Source organism: Falco biarmicus, chromosome 14 (genome assembly GCF_023638135.1).
Source record: "Falco biarmicus isolate bFalBia1 chromosome 14, bFalBia1.pri, whole genome shotgun sequence".
Classification (NCBI taxonomy): Eukaryota; Metazoa; Chordata; class Aves; order Falconiformes; family Falconidae; genus Falco; species Falco biarmicus.
The window spans coordinates 22,177,578-22,193,351 of record NC_079301.1 but is presented as its reverse complement, the minus strand read 5'-3'; the positions used below and the strand labels follow the sequence as shown (position 1 = coordinate 22,193,351).

The window sequence follows — 15,774 nt, the reverse complement described above, 5'->3', positions numbered from 1 at the left end:
GCAGGCTTATTTCTGAGAAATGTTGTGGCCTGGAAGAAGGAACATCAATGATGCTCGGAGCATTTCCTTATTGGTAAGGTGAGTTGTTTCAGGTGATTGTATTTTTGGAGAAACAACTTCTGTCTTCCTTTTCTGGGACTGTTTGAGAACTCAGAAACTGGACGAAAATCTCAACTTGAGCAACCAGTTTCTGCCACTTAACTGTGTATGTATGTGTGTGCAGATGTTTGAGGACTTTAGTATCCTAGTCTAAGACAGACCTTCTCAATAAATACAGCCTCCATAATCTTAAATAGTGATTTTCATTGTATTGGTTAAGCTATTATATTCTTACCAGCAGCTTCCTTGAAACATGGCTGATGTTTCCAACTCCTGTGGGATAGGTAGCTGGAAGCGATCAGGCAAACCACTCGGTGCTTTGTGGAAAGTTCCACTAGACTGTGTGTTCAATAATGCTGCAGCTATTAAGTAAATTTATCATTCCCTTCAGTGTGTGTTGGTTATAAAGAAATCACAATTGTAGAATTGATAACTCTGAAGTCCCATTAATAGATTGGACCTCATAGATGTAAATTTTGGTGTTTTTTCTTTGGTCTCCAATTACTACAGGCTGAGTGAGAGTTCATATTAGACACATAGGCACGCATATGCCTAAAATGTTGTTAAAAACCAATTAAGTATACATGTGGGAACACATTTTGCACTGACTCATATAATTTTGAAGAACATTCAAAACATTTAATTGCTCTCAAAAGACATGCAAAATGTCTTAGTATTAGTGTTGCCACGTTATAGGTGGGAAGTCAAAGGCTTAAAGAGTACATGACTCCTTTAAGGTCAGAGAGAATGACAACCAAGACTCCTGAATTCTAACTGCAGCACTTCTTTCTATGACAAGATACATCCTCTTATTCATTATCTTTTTCATTATTATCTTTTGATAATGAAAAGTTGTCTAATTGGTTATCATTTTGAGTGAATCACCATATCACAGCATTCTCAAGTATGTATGAGATCAGAACTTTAAAAGTCCTATGCTTTTTTCCCAAGTTTAATAAGCTTACTGAAGGATATTCATGAAATAATTATGCACCTTCTGAGTAGCTGAACCACCTACAGAGGGAGAAGATAGACAGCAGGAAGCTGACATTGAGTTTGGCAGACAAGTTAAACGACGTGTGCAGGGGATTTCCAGTGCCTGTGTATGAAAGAGGATTTTCAGCAAGTATCTCACAAATATTGCCAAATGCAGTTAATATCTTGTTATGTGAACTAGAGAGATTTTCTCTTTATTTTAGAAGCTTGAGCATAGTCAAACTGTAATCCTTTCCATATGATACCATGTTGATCTTTACTGTCAGAGTTTAGGGATGGAGGGATCTCAATAATGAAAAAGGGTGGGAAAAGCAAAAGTAGTGCCTTTGGTTTTGATGCAGTCATCTGAAGGCTCCATGTACACTTGCGATTATGGAGGAAGATTAGAGTCTGATTCCTTTTGACTCCATGCACAGGCATGAACCAGATTTCCAAATCTGCATGTTCCCAACCTCCTTCTTCGTGAGAGTTGCTAGCCCAGATCTAGCTACCACAAGTGCCTGTGAACCTTCTTGAACTGCTGAGCTGCTTTCAGTCAGCTTGAATATCAGAAATACACTAACCCAATAGGATTGGCTCAGCTCTGATATGTACTCTTGAGTAAATCATTCTACCCCATGCCGGTAGACCAAGTTTCCAGCAGAAAATGAACTTGATGATCTGATTCTAATTAGTTTCTTGATTTAATGGCAGTAATTTTACTTTCAGGATGGTTGTCATTGCCCCAGCTAGCAGCAATAATAGAATTGGTTTCCTTGAAGGCCCATTTACAATGCATCCTCTGTTGAATCTTAAGCAATAACAAGCAGAAGCCTACAGTTATTTCAAAATCATGGTATTTATATGGTTAAAAGTGTCAGGCTATCTTGCCTGAGACTGCTGACTGGGAATTGCTGATATAAGAAAACGAACACTCATAAAGTTAAAATATAGTTTGGATTGATTCTATTGCAGTGTAAGATGATCATCTTTTTCTTTCATTGCTGATTTAAACACCTGGAAGTTAAAGTCCTCATAAAATTAGAAACAGGCAAACAAAATCTTTAAGGAAATTAAACAGCATGGGATGTGATGTGTTTACACCAGTATAAAACCAGAATGACTCCACAGAAGATAATTAAAAGCAAGTGAAACAAATTGACTGATCTCTTTAATAACCTAATGGGCAAAGCATCATTAAAGTATCATTCTATTTCAGTTACCTCAACTTTGTATGCTTTCAAAAATTATACTTAAGCTGGAGAGCTATAAAAACTTGTAGCTTAGTTATTTTCCTTAGAAGTTTAAAACTTCTAAGAATTTAGCTCTCCCCAGCTAGATTAGAATTTGATTAGGTATCTTCACATAGCAGTGCATTTTGAATTGTGGACTTCAGAGCCTGGAAACCTTTGCTTGAAAATCCCATCCTGCTAGCAAACGAGCCTCCTGAATCAGTGTAACCCTCTGTTTGTTATCAAAATGCTCGTGAAGGAAGAGACTGGGGCTACCTGGCAGTTCTGTGGAACAAATTAGACATACAGGAAAGAAGCTGGGGCATATCAAGTCTGAATAGGTGTGGTGGGAGAAGTGTTTAACTTGATTTGGTGGAAGGCAGGTTTTTGTGCCCCTGTGATTTGCACAGTCCATAGATTGATTCAGCTTGGGAAAGTTACCTACCCCGAAAACCTGAAGGTACTGGCTAGTCTGTCAGCTCCTTGTCAAGCTTTGTTCCCTTCATTAAGAATATATCTGCATCCGCCCTTCTTTTGTCCTGTATTAAATGGAATTTTCCATTATTACTCCGTGCACCTATTTACCTTTATAAATTCTTCAAACTGAGGAACACTTACAGCCGAAACCCTGAGCTTTCAAATTCTTCATTCATAGAACACCTGCTGACTCCTGTGATAGCTCAACTTAAAAAACTCTGCTAGATTGTTCCTGAATTTTGAAAAGTAAAGTACATTTATAGTCTTCTCTCAGCTATGGATAATTACATAGACTGATCAGCTGCATACTTATTTATGGGTTAAGGTGTTTGCATGCATGTAGTCCCTTGGGAATGGCTTGTGAAATAAAGGCCACATTGATCCAATATTGTAATTTGTACATTTATCGTTAAATATTTAAAGCAGAATGATTGTAAAGAATGGATGGAAGCTGCATTTTGAATGGAGGTTGTGATGAAAATATGTAAACTGGGAAAAGTATTAATGCTGAAATGTGCTGCCGGTTTTAATCAAAAAAATGAAGCTTAAAGATGTATTTCTTTTTTATCAGGAACTTGTACTCATGTTCTGAAAAATTCACAGATTCTGAACATGTTTAGATCATGTATGGCCATAGAGATACATAACTCACAACAGCAAACAGATTTTCTTTTCGCAATGCTCTGTTATAACCAGATAAAGTATCTAACAATGTATTACTCTAAAGTGCAGATCAGAAAAAACAACAACTAATCATAGTCAGAGTAGAGGCTTAAGATATTAAAACCATAATTCAGCCACCAAGTTGACAGAGTAAGATGAGACAGTGAAACTGTGGCACCGTTAGCATGTAACAGAAGCTGTTACGTGTTTTTAAATGTACTCTGGCTGAATAAAATTGCTTGTCCTTAGGGTCTTACTGTCCTGTTGGTCCTTTCCAGCATCAGGGAACATTAAGCACAAGAGCAGGCTTGTGTCTAAACCCAAAAAAATGGCTAGATAAGGTGACACTGACCTAGGCTGGTATAACTCCAGGAGTTACAGAAGCTTTAAAAAGCTAGGCTGTTACTTAAACTTTATTCTCTTCCCTTACAGCTATATAACTACTTAGCAGGAGCCAGCCACAGCTGCACATTATCCCCATCAGCCAACCCACCGCCCCTGAAGCTGGCCCACAGCTATATATTATCAATGTTAATTAACCTGCCTTCATTCCTCTACAATTCCTCCCCTTTTTTTTTTTCTTCTTAACATTTCATACCTTATGTTTTTAACAATCGTCACAACCTTTTTACAAATAAACTTTTCATACAGCCCAGACAACTTGGCCCTGAATTTTTTTCTTCTTAACATTTCTTGCCCTATGTATTTAACAATCACAAGAACCGAAGCATACCTGTCCCGTTTTCTGGCTTTCCATAGCAGCACTTGCTACAGCTGCGTGTGATAGTGAAACACCAGTGCAGGGTATAGGCCCCTTCTGGTTTGGTTGCTCATTCAACTCCTGTTTATAATAGTATTAATCTAAAATCATTGTACTGCAATAAAGGTTCAGTTAAAGCAGTTAAACAAGTTGGAAGTGCGAGCGTAGTTACTACTAGGCAGATGCATGTGATTGATTTATGCCGTGAATTGGGAAACCATTGTGGTGACTGGATGGAAGGAGTGTCACTGCTGACCCGATGGCTACAAGAGGCAGGCCATTGCAGAATTTTCTGTGAAGAACAGCAAAGCATCCTACCTGGCTTGCTCTACAGAGGCAACCACTACCTGGCCTCCTGACAGGGAATTTCTGCAGAGGAGCCATGGTGTGACAGGGCTGGTTTGCTCCCTAAAGGCGAAGGACAACAGTGGGGTGAAGCCCCCTGGCAGGAGGCTGCAGGCAGTGAGGGCTGGCAGAGCTGCTGCCTGCTCAGTGCCGGTTTTGAAGACAAATGCAGAATTTGCTGGCTCTCTTGAGCAATGCTAACAATTTCCAGCGATAACTCAACCTTACCTTTTTGTTTTAAAATCAGTATTTTTGCCAACTTACTGTGAAGGCTTCCTACTTGGTGTACAGATGGAAATAATTTAAGAGCTTAAGGTCTTCATTTATTTTCAGTACTGGGATCTTTTTCCAAAAATGGCCTGGGAAGTTAGACTAGGAAACCATTCTTGTTGCAATTGTAGCTACTGCTGCTGAGCACAGTGTCCCCGTCAGATACCCTGTGTTTTTCTGGTTTCCCCTGCGGATTGGCAGGCTTGGGTAGATGTTTCTGCAGGCACAGCTACTCTTGCTGGCAATTATGATCTTTGCAGCCACCTCTAAAACAGTCTCCCTCCGATTCATTCCTGACCTGTGTGATCCTATCAGACCCAGTCTCTCCCAGGCCTCTTACCACTGTTGCAATAATGTGGTCAGTGTTAACTACTACAAAGAAACACATTTTAGTATCTTTTTATTTATAAAGGAAAAGACACCGGTAGAGTCACAGCACATAACAAACTTAAGTGTTGCTTCCAGACAGACGTTCCGATGGCTTCAGGTGCCTCTGCATTATTCAGTTTGCATATTTATTGCTCTGTTGTTTGATAGACAGGGCATATTTGTCTTTTAACAATAATGTATTTGTTGTTAGAAGCAGAATATGATAATGTCTGTCCTTGGAGTGGTAGGCTATGTAGGGAAGAAAAGGAAGTGGGGAAGTTACAGTACCAAAACATGTAGGGTAGTTATTTTTGATTGGATTGTTAATCTCCTAAAGCAATTTGCCCTTTCCTTTTAATACTAGTCTGCACTGAAGATCAGATAGTAATTAGACCTTAAAATAATGGGTATCAGAGACAGGCCTATAACAAAAATAAAAGTATGATAAAAAATGGAAAATAAAACTGTCGGGAGATATTATAGTTTTAATGCTTGCATTGAAATGAAAATGCCAAACATCAGTGATAAAAGGCAAAGTAAATATTATAACTTCTGTGGATTCAGTCCTATCATGTGTTCTGGAAATCTGGATATTGTTTTAAAACAAATTATTTATGATGATACTCCTTTAAACACTGGCAACAACAATCCTCTGTCTGACGGGAGAGGTTTGACTTGGGTATGAAAGGCACCATCCTCCCCCCAGGGCAGGTGAGGCTGGGGATCTGTGTGTGATCTCCACATGCAGACATTGCTAATAGTCACTTTTAATTATAAAGATAAAAGGTGTTGAGATAAGTGTGGATAGTGAATTTCAAATTTAACTGCATTCAAACAGATTGCCCAGAGGAGTCATGGCATCTCTGTCCTTGGAAATATTCAAACCTCAGTTTGGGCCCAGTACTGAGCAGCCTGCTCTGGCTGACTGCTGTGAGCAGAGGGTTGGACTGCACGGTCCCCAGAGGTCCTTTCCAACCTCAATTACACTGTGCTTCTGTGAAGTGAAAGGTTGAAGACATTACTTAATCACAGAATTACAAAAAAAGTTGAAGGAGCTGGCCTGTAACCAAACTTGGCCTGTGGTGCTAGAGGACAAGGAGACTTTGAAACACCGGGGTCTGTGGAGGGTGAATATAACTGATTCTGCATGCCAGAAATGCCTGCTGAGCAGGAGCTTGCTATGTGCAAGGAATAAAGTGTATCTTTAATGAACAGAATCATTTGGTTCAATGGAATAAAAGGGAATACATCTTTCCTAAATATTTTTCATAGGGGACCTGAAAATACCTTGCTTAAAAAAATACCACGCAAACAAACATGCACAGGGTATGGTCTGAGGGCTCTTGTTTATACCTGACTTTTGCAGACTCCCACATCAGTGGTAATTTGTACCTAAGTGTCTGTGGGCAAAATTTTGATCTAGGACCAAAAAAAAAGAATTAAAAATAAAGTATTCAAGACGTAGTGACCAGAGTAATGTCAACAGATGGAATCAGCTGCTGACATGAAATAGCCCCATGAGAACTGTCTTTACAGCATCCCATCAGAGAGTTTGCTCAGTAGTTGTCCCAAAGAAAATGCACATGTTGTACATGGGTATCCTTTGCCTCTTTCATCTCCCCGCCGCTGCAGACCAGAGGGATGTCAAGTCTTGCGGAGAAAGAGGCCATTGCTAGTCACCATGAAGGTGTCAGGAGTGCCAAGTTTTCCCTTTTATTGACAAGACAGAGACACTGCTGCAGTTGCTTCTTACTGACAGTACAAATTCAGTGATTAGCCAGCCTGTACATTTTTACTAAGGATGAGCAAACTGCCAATTCCTTTACGAAGAAGAAGGTGTTTTCTCATTCACAAGATGGTAACGTGGTTTTGGTGCACCAAAATTTGTGTGTCTGTTGACTGAGTCCCTAGAGGTGAATGAGAACAAATAACCTCAGAGTGCTGCTTTCACCTGCCTCTTTGCTGCCATTCAGGATCTTTGTTTCCCTGTTCTTTGCACATTAACAGATGCCCAGCTTACTTGCTTTAATGCTTGTTAGATGCTTAGGCTAACTTGCTTATGCAGTTAAGCCTAAATTGCCAATCAATTATGAAGAGAAAGAACGTATATGGATTACAAGTGTCTTGAAGGCCATCAGTATTTATCATCCAGGATGTAATATACTGGCCTAATGGTAAAAAACTGATTTTAAAAGTACCTGCTGTCTCTCTTGGCTTTTCTGTTCTAATGGCAATGCAGTACTGTAGCTGACCTATAACGTATGATGTTTTTAACAAAAGCCGTCATAATATTCCATGGCCAGCTCTTTAACAAGTGCCTTTTATAACCGTTTCTGGTTTTTAGTATGGTAAGTCTTGTGTAGCAGGCATGGCTGGATGTAGAAGGCATGGCCCGAGGGCCTAGGAAATCTAGCAGTGTTCTCATTTAGAACTCTGTTTTGCTCTCCCCTAACCGCAGCCAGGAGCAGAGCTGGTGTCAGCTGGTATGTAGAATTGTCTGGGCTGGCCGTTGATCGTGAACACTGTGCAGAGCGTTACGTCAGTGAAGTGCTCATCGTTCTGATATGTAGTGAGAGCAGAGGGTCAGGGGCTTTGGGTGCACCCGTGCCGCAGTCAGAGGTGTCACCTCGTGTAAGAACACCCAGTAAAGCTTTGAACTAACTACTTAGGATACCGATTGCAAAATAGGTGCAGGAGGAAAGAAGTCGTGTCAGGCTATACCCAACTGTATGGGCCAGTCTTAGGGCTAAGAAAGGCAACTTACTTCGGTCTTAGAGCCAGTGGGAGTATAAGCAGATTAATGTAGTAGTGCCAGGGCTTCAACAGCAGCACATCCACAGTGACCTGATTTACAGAGCTATGGATTGTGCTAGGGAGATGAAGTGAATTTTCCCAGTTCAAGGAGGGTCAGTGCCCACTGTGCTCTCATCCTGTCCTCTGCTGACAGGACGTCTCTCCATTGTTTATAATTTCTCTCTGTGTACATGAGAAATTCCGTGTTTCAGGATGTTTGAAAGCCAGAATCTATTCTGATCTGCCTTTTTCAGCATACTAAAGTAAAACCAAAGATCTAAACAATGCTGTATTTTGTCATATCCAAATTTTAATGCTGAGACTTAAATCCATGTGTATTTATTAACTACAACATATTAACAGTTGTTTAGTTGTAAACATCCCTCCTACTGTTGATGCATTTGTAGTGTGAAGGAGACCAGGGACTTCAGAGTGCTTCCGAAGCCTTAAGCATACTGCTTCCCAACCAAGAACATTAATGTTTGTTACATACAAAGCTATTGTGCCTTCTTTCCATGCTTCATTTCTCCCTGTCTGTAGATGAGTGTTCAAAAGAGCTGGTGGGTAATCATACTCAATCAAGTATGCATTTAAGACTTCACTTGCTTCTTTTAGGTAGAGCCCCCTCATTCTGTACTTCAGCGTCACTGAAAAACAATAGAGAACTGAAGATGTAGAATTTAGATCTTGAAAATGTGCTTTGCAGTCCTAGTTAACTCTCTCATTGTCCAAGTCTTTGTAATCCTTTCAAATTGCAGAAGTAAAAATTGTAATGAGTGAGATTTATCAAAAAGATAACAAAGCTTTAGGCAGGGAGCTGGCCATTGACCTGTGTGTACTACAGTTACAACAGCCAACAACAAAAGAAAAGTGGGTGGGGTAAAGGTTAAATATCGGGTGCCTTCGGTGAAGTAATGCAATTTACATTAAACCATTTAGGTTTAGTCCAAGCCACATTACCTCACATTTGGTAGGTACTCCAGACAGTGTGTCTAGCCCAGCTGAAAGGGGGTAATTTGCTAAAACTGTAACTTGGTGCGGTTGCTGAGCCTGCTGTAATCTGGACCAAGCCCCTCACCATAGATGTTGAGACCTCGCTTGAAACAATCTGAGTGTTGAGACCCTGCCAGTGACCACAGGCAGACTGTGCAGCAGAGAGTGCTGACACCCAGCCGCACAGGCGAACTGTACAGCAGATGAGTTTCATGCGTTACGATGCCTAATTGCATCCTGCCAGGAGCAGCAACACAGCATTGACGCTGCTCGGTGGCATGGAGTGGGGAAAGCAGTACCCCCGTGTCTTCTGCGCAAACAGCCCCTTTCCCTTCCCAGCCACCTTTCCATATGTCAGGGGCCTTGTGTTTGCCATCTACTCTGAATCAAACTTCTCCCTAAACCACTAAGTTATCCTTTTCTGCCCGAAGTTGCCAGTGGCAACACTAGCCTCTACAGACTGATTGCCGTGGATGATACTTGCTGTAGTTCTTCCAAAGAAACTGCATCTTGACAGAAGAAATTGAAGCACAGGCAATGCTGTTAGCGATGTGAAACGGAGTCTGCCTCTGTTTTTTACGGTTGTATCATAATGCTGTGAGGGTTCTGTTCAGCAGGATCAGCTTCAACATTTGGTTTCTCTCTGTGATTCATTAAAGAAGAAAACCTACCCGGGCTCGCTCAGATGGCTGATGCTGTTTGGATGATGACAGTGTGCAAGCATAAGATGCTCCAGAGCATTGTTATCATGATGACATGTGGGGGATTGTGTTAGGGATTATTTTTATTTATTTACCAATACCACATAAGAATGTGAGGGTGTTTATTGCATTAGTTGTGCATGCCAGAAACAAAGAATTCTAGAGTCATGATAAACCTGAAGCAATCTTTTTAAACAGTGGATGGACCTGCATTTAGGAGGGGGAGAATCTATTGGAAGCTTTTTAATTGTTCAGGCATGGAAGAGAGACAAAAAAGGTTGCTATTCATTACGGTGGTTAGGTTTTACAGCACATAGTTGCTGTCTTTGGTTGGGATTTTTTCATGCTGATGATCTGAGCTTCCTTTCTAAGCAAAATTTCTCTCTAACCCAGCATATCCCTTTGGGAGACTTCAGCCCCTTGGCTGGTTGATAATGTGATTGCAGATGTTTGCTTTTTTAAGCAGATTACTAAGGCTGAATGTGATACTGATATTTAGTGGTTGTTATTAGGACTTGTGTTTCTACAGATCTGGGATGGGAATTTTAATTTAATCACTACAAGTTAGAATTACGAAGTTCAGATAAAATAAAAAGTATTTGCAATTATGTGGCTGGAGCCTCTTGAGAGATCTAAAATTCACCTCAGGCAATTATTCAGCAAACGTGCTTTCCAGTTCTTAACTTGCCTTGCACGATCCTTCTCGAAAGGAACTCAGGTGCCCTACCAGTGCTCTCCTGGCCCCACGAGAGCTGATGATTTATGCAGACGTGAGGGGGGATCTGAGGGCCGTGCTCACCAGTGTAGGTTTCAGGAATAATCTGATCTCTGGGATGAAATTTTTCTAGACAAGCTTCCTTGTTTCCTCCTCCTTTCCTCACCCACATGACACAATGTTTGGAACAGGACTACCGTTGTACAGGGGCAGCAAGATCAGGCTCTGCATCTGTTGGCCTTGTTGTACTTGCAAGTGACATACTAGCAGTTGTTCTTGTGATGTCTGAACAAGTTTGTATCCTATTGTGGAGAGAGCCCAGAAATGCAGAGCTGCTCAAAATCTTTGCTATGGAAGATTTTCAGGAGCTCTTACTGAGGGATTTAGAATTACTTTACTTTGAGATGTTAATAAACGAAACTGCCTGACAGTATTCATGGATTGCAATGTGCCCACCTGCCTGAATGGGGAGTACATGCAGAAAAAAATAGCCTGCCCAGAGTCACTTAGGTAGTAGTAGACAGAAGTAGAAACTAGATTGTCAAACTTCATTTTGGCATTTTCTCCTGTTGCACTATGCAAATAAAGAATATGTCATTTACGTATGATGAGGAAGGAGATCTGTGAAATCAGATTGCCTGAAAAGTGATTTAATTTAGAACACTCTTTGAACAGAAGTAGTTCATTACTTGATGGTAAAGTTAGTGTACAAATGCTGTGTGTACACACACGAGGATGTGACACTCAGACTAGTAGGTAATGTGTAAGAGCCCACAGCTGTGGTATTCCCTGATTCCCTTCCTCTCCAGAGCTGCCCCCACTCGGCATGTCATTCCTGTAGCAAAGCTTGCTGCTGCTGCGCCATGGTCTTTTTCCATGGAGGCAGCGGTAGATTTCTCTCATTTTCATTTCTGTTCACTGTAATATGGCTGAGAGAGCCGATTGGTTTTGTCTCTTTCCATTTGGTATATAGGAAGGATGCTCTAACTGTTAAATCAGATTACACCTGAGCAGAATTATAAAAGTCTAAAAAGCACTCGAGAGAATGACTGCTCTCACATCTGGAATTAACACCTCTAGAGAGCAAGAATGTAAGCAACACCCTCACCCTCAATAAAATTCAAGGCCATTTTCTTTGCATAACAACCGTGAAAGTTACGACCACTCCCTGCTGACCAGTGGACAAAGAGAGAGACCTATAGCGACATATGTCTGGGAAGGAGCGATGAGTATCTTCAGGATGGAAGCTCTATAGACTGGGAGCTCTATAATTCTGTTAGCATTTTAGATGAACTCCAGAGCTTTTACAGATTTGCATTCCTGCATGCAGATACTTACACATAAATGCTAAAATATCTTCTATTTTCAGCACCAGAGAGCTAACCTCTGCTAAGCAAAGCACTAGGGACCAGAGGCACCACTTAGAATAGATTAAATTCCAGCCACAAAGAAACATCATTTGGATTTTTCTTGCAGGAGACACCATGCTCTGTTTCTTCAAACCCCAGAGTATGAATAAAACTTAAATTATTGAGGCAAATAGCTTAGGGAGTTTCAAATAAGGATTAGACAATTATATGAATAAAAATAGGCAGGATAAAAAGAGAAGGGCTATCAATTTGCCTGCATTTGCTTATACATTCATCACCAGGATACAAGTAAGATAAAAATCCCATCAGCATTGCCATCAGGGAGATCTCGCAGGAGCAGCGCTATCTCTTGAGCAGTGATTTTGGGTGTGTGTCTAGGTTGCTAACTAGAGACATTTTAAAGAGACACTGTCTTTCAGGAGGTGGCTGTTTTGCTCTTTGTGACACCCAGATTCCTTTATTATGTGAAGATATGATGCCTTAAATAGCTAAACATTTTTGAATACCTGTTTCCTACGAAACAAGTATATTGCTAATCCTCTGGGACGGATCTGAGCTCAGAATAGATTGTTCTTGCTCTTACGTTTCAACTTCTGCCTAATATAGATAGTAATTATTCCCTAGCACCAGAGGGAAAGGGAACCTGGACCCCTTCAGTCTTAGCACTGTACAAGTGTTACACGTGCCACAAAATCTGGATGAAGAATTTCATCTTTAGGTTTATCTTTAGGCTTAGCCTAAGTGCCCGACATAGCGAAATATGAGGCTACTCGTCTGAGGTGAGCAAAGAGTATGCTGATCTCTGAGGGCTGCTCACGGTAGAAGCGTAACTTGGATGTCTTAGATCACCTTCTAGAGGTTTCTCTGTCTTTGCAGCGACTCTAGAGAGAACCAAAGCAGACTGAATATCTTGCTGAAGCCGTAGCTCATCAATACACAGGCTTTGTTGGCTCTGCCCGCTGAAACGGTTCCCCTTCTCTCACGCCGAACTGCTTCTTCCCAGCTCTGCTCTCCCTCTTAGCTGTGCCAGCCCAGCTCCTTCTTGGGACCATGCTGGAATATGTCTCAGTCTCTTTTTAGCATGTTACCCAAATATGCCTGGTGTCACACAGTTCTGTTTTCCTCTTCGAAGTGGCAGCTTACATTGAAACAGATTTGTAGCTTTCTGGACACTTCACAGATGTCAGCAGTCTGTCCACCGAGGCTAGTCAGAGCCTTATAACGCAAAAAATAGCCTCCTTCTTCCTAAAATGGTGATACTTTGCCAATAAACAGGGGATGTATTTCCATTAGATTATGCCATTACAGAATTCGTGACACATAAGATGAACAATTTTGGTTCTTTCCAGTAGAAAGAAACAATGCACATTCAGGCTCAAGTGAGAATGACATTGTTCCCTCTGTGTTTTGGGAAATGACAGCTACCGAGAGGATAAACCCAGAAGAATGGCTCTAGATAAATCTTTATCTAAATTATCAACACAGAGTTTCTCTCTCACTCTTTCTCTCATTTCATAGACCATTGACCAATATTCCCGTGCAACCATCTTTTAATAGAAAAGAAAAATTTCCTCCTAGGCAAGGGGAAAATAAATGAAAAGATTATTTGCTTGGACAGATCATCTGAAGCAGGGAAATCAGTTAGGGTTATTTATTCAGCAAAAGAAGCAGGGGCACCGGATGACAAAAAATTACTTATGACCCAGGAGACACTGGCAAAACACTTTTTGTACTTACAGGACCTCTGCTTATATTTTTTGTGTTGTGATACTAAAACAAATGCGTACTCCTTTACAATAGCCAGCTCTGTTGTTACCACCTAGGGAAACGTCTGCATATATCAGGGTTGCTGGATGAGTATCTTTGCTCCTGAATTCTTCTGTGGTTGAGACTGAGTAATCATGTATGATTTATCTCTGAATAACAGTATCTAATAATAAATTATCTAATTGATTAATGCATCCTGTAGCAGTGAGTCTGCCTTTCACCAGCTGTGGGGTACCTGTGACAGGTACTGCTGGAGTTTTCCCTTTCCTTTAAAATCTTTTCAGTACTGCTCGTCACAACAGGCTGTTGTCACTGGTTAGCTTAGCAGTGCATTGACATTTTTCTCCAGAACAAGCTTGGAGGGAAAGTGTAATATATGGTTAAATAAAATCATTTACAGCAACACCTGTAGAAATGATCACTGAGCATGTAGGGAATTTCCACGCACGAGCTGTGATCAGCCCCAGATGAGGTCTACAGAAGGTGCTCTACAGTCTTCTGTGATAGCTACTGTAAATAGAGCCACATAAAACCAGCAGTCCATATTATTAGGCAGACACTGATGTGATCTTACTGCTATCTACAGCCCCATCATTTCGCAAATGAGAGGATAGTTCTATATAATCTATCTCCAATTTTACCATGACATCCTTCAGCGGTGTGACTGAGCAGAAATGAATCATTTCATTCTCCGTCATAGTTAAAACCCTTCCAGGGTTGTACTAGGGTGACATTAAGAAAGAATTTTAAACAAAAACATGCCACGTAGTGTTTGGGCAAGGAGGAGATGGATGCAGAACAGCAAACAAGTGGATATAGAGGCAGACTTTCTCTAGTTGACAGTTGCCTGTGACACTGAGATTCAGATTCATCTGGAAAGATGTGACCTCTTTAAAGGGAGATTTTTAGGATCTAGTTTTGGATTTTGTCTTTGTGTTGGGTCATTAAGCCACTGAATATCCCTTGTTGCCCTCCAGGAGCTACAGGGTGGAACCTGGCTGCTTTGTGGTTCAATAATAGAAGATAATTTTCAAATACTTCTATTTTAAAGTCTTTTTCTGCAAAACAAGCGGGTGTGTACATTTTTAAGCAATACAGGGCTTTTCCCTTGGGCACAAAGTTGGAATTGTAGACCACTGACTCTTTTGAAATTGGTGGGATATCCACAAGGGTAAAGGGACATCTGTCTGGTCCAGTAACTGGAAAGAACAGAGGGGGAGCAAGGCTGCTACTCTTTGCTGCTGTGTCAGGGACACCAGGCGGGGGGGGGGGGGGGGGGGGGGGGCGCAGGGGGAGAGGAACCAGGCTGAAGCAGCAAGATGAATGGAGGCAAAACCCCAGAGATGTCAATGAATGGAGGCAAAACCCCAGAGATGTCACCAGCAGAGACTGGTAATCCCCTGGGGGGGGTAAAGAAATCCAAAGGAGGTAAGTATCACAGTGTAGTAACATAGTTATTTAATATTCCTGGTATTATCTGGTATGGCAGAGATGTAGAATTGCAAGAACTTCTTGCAACAGTGTCTGCATACAGCAGATCATGCTACCCTGTGGTTTTAGAAACATCTTAGCAAGAGGTAGTTGAAGAGCTAGTCTGTGAACTGAGAAATGAGTCTGTTACCTTCAATGAAAAACATTTAGGTATCAGGAACAACAAAAAATTCATAATATCGGTTGCATACAGGAAACTAATTGGTAATGAATTGTGTAATCCCTGGCTGAATCAGGCTGTCTTCATACCGACATCGAAAAATACAACTTTTCCCTGAATTAATATTTCCACCAATTAATCTGGTTTTATGCATAACTTCTCTTTAACAAAGGAGTGTTTGCTATAGTTCCCTATAGGGAAAATTCCCCTACAAGGAAAAAACTGCCTGCGCGTGAAGTCCTATCCTGATGGATGTAATTGTTAAAGAAATCCTGAGGATGTTGTCCACCCACCACCCTTCCGAAGTACTGCTGTAAGTTACATAGCTGATGATGGTTTGCTTTGCAACTGCTTTTTTCCCAGGTCTTAATTTTGTTATTTTGGTCTGACTTGGCTTTGTAAAAAACATTACAAATTAATTGTATCTACTTGAAGGTGCTGTCTCAAAGCTGGGATGCAATTTAATGTTAACTCCATTATTGCAGAAGTCAGTCTGAAAGCCAAAGCACACTGACCTACGACATATAAAGCATTAATAGAATACTTAATTCATGTATTTGAGATAAACTGTGAGATAAACCTCAAATGAATATT

The 15,774-nt window shown here is 40.9% G+C and overlaps 1 long non-coding RNA gene across 2 annotated transcripts in view; it reads left to right on the top strand.

Moving 5' to 3' along the window:
- The window catches only part of LOC130158710 (uncharacterized), a 56,609-nt gene that overhangs the window by 4,455 nt on the left and 36,380 nt on the right, over positions 1–15,774 (top strand). For both annotated transcript variants that reach the window (XR_008825463.1, XR_008825464.1), the window contains exon 2: positions 1–78. This is a non-coding gene — a long non-coding RNA (uncharacterized LOC130158710). The remainder of the gene's footprint in view (positions 79–15,774) is intronic.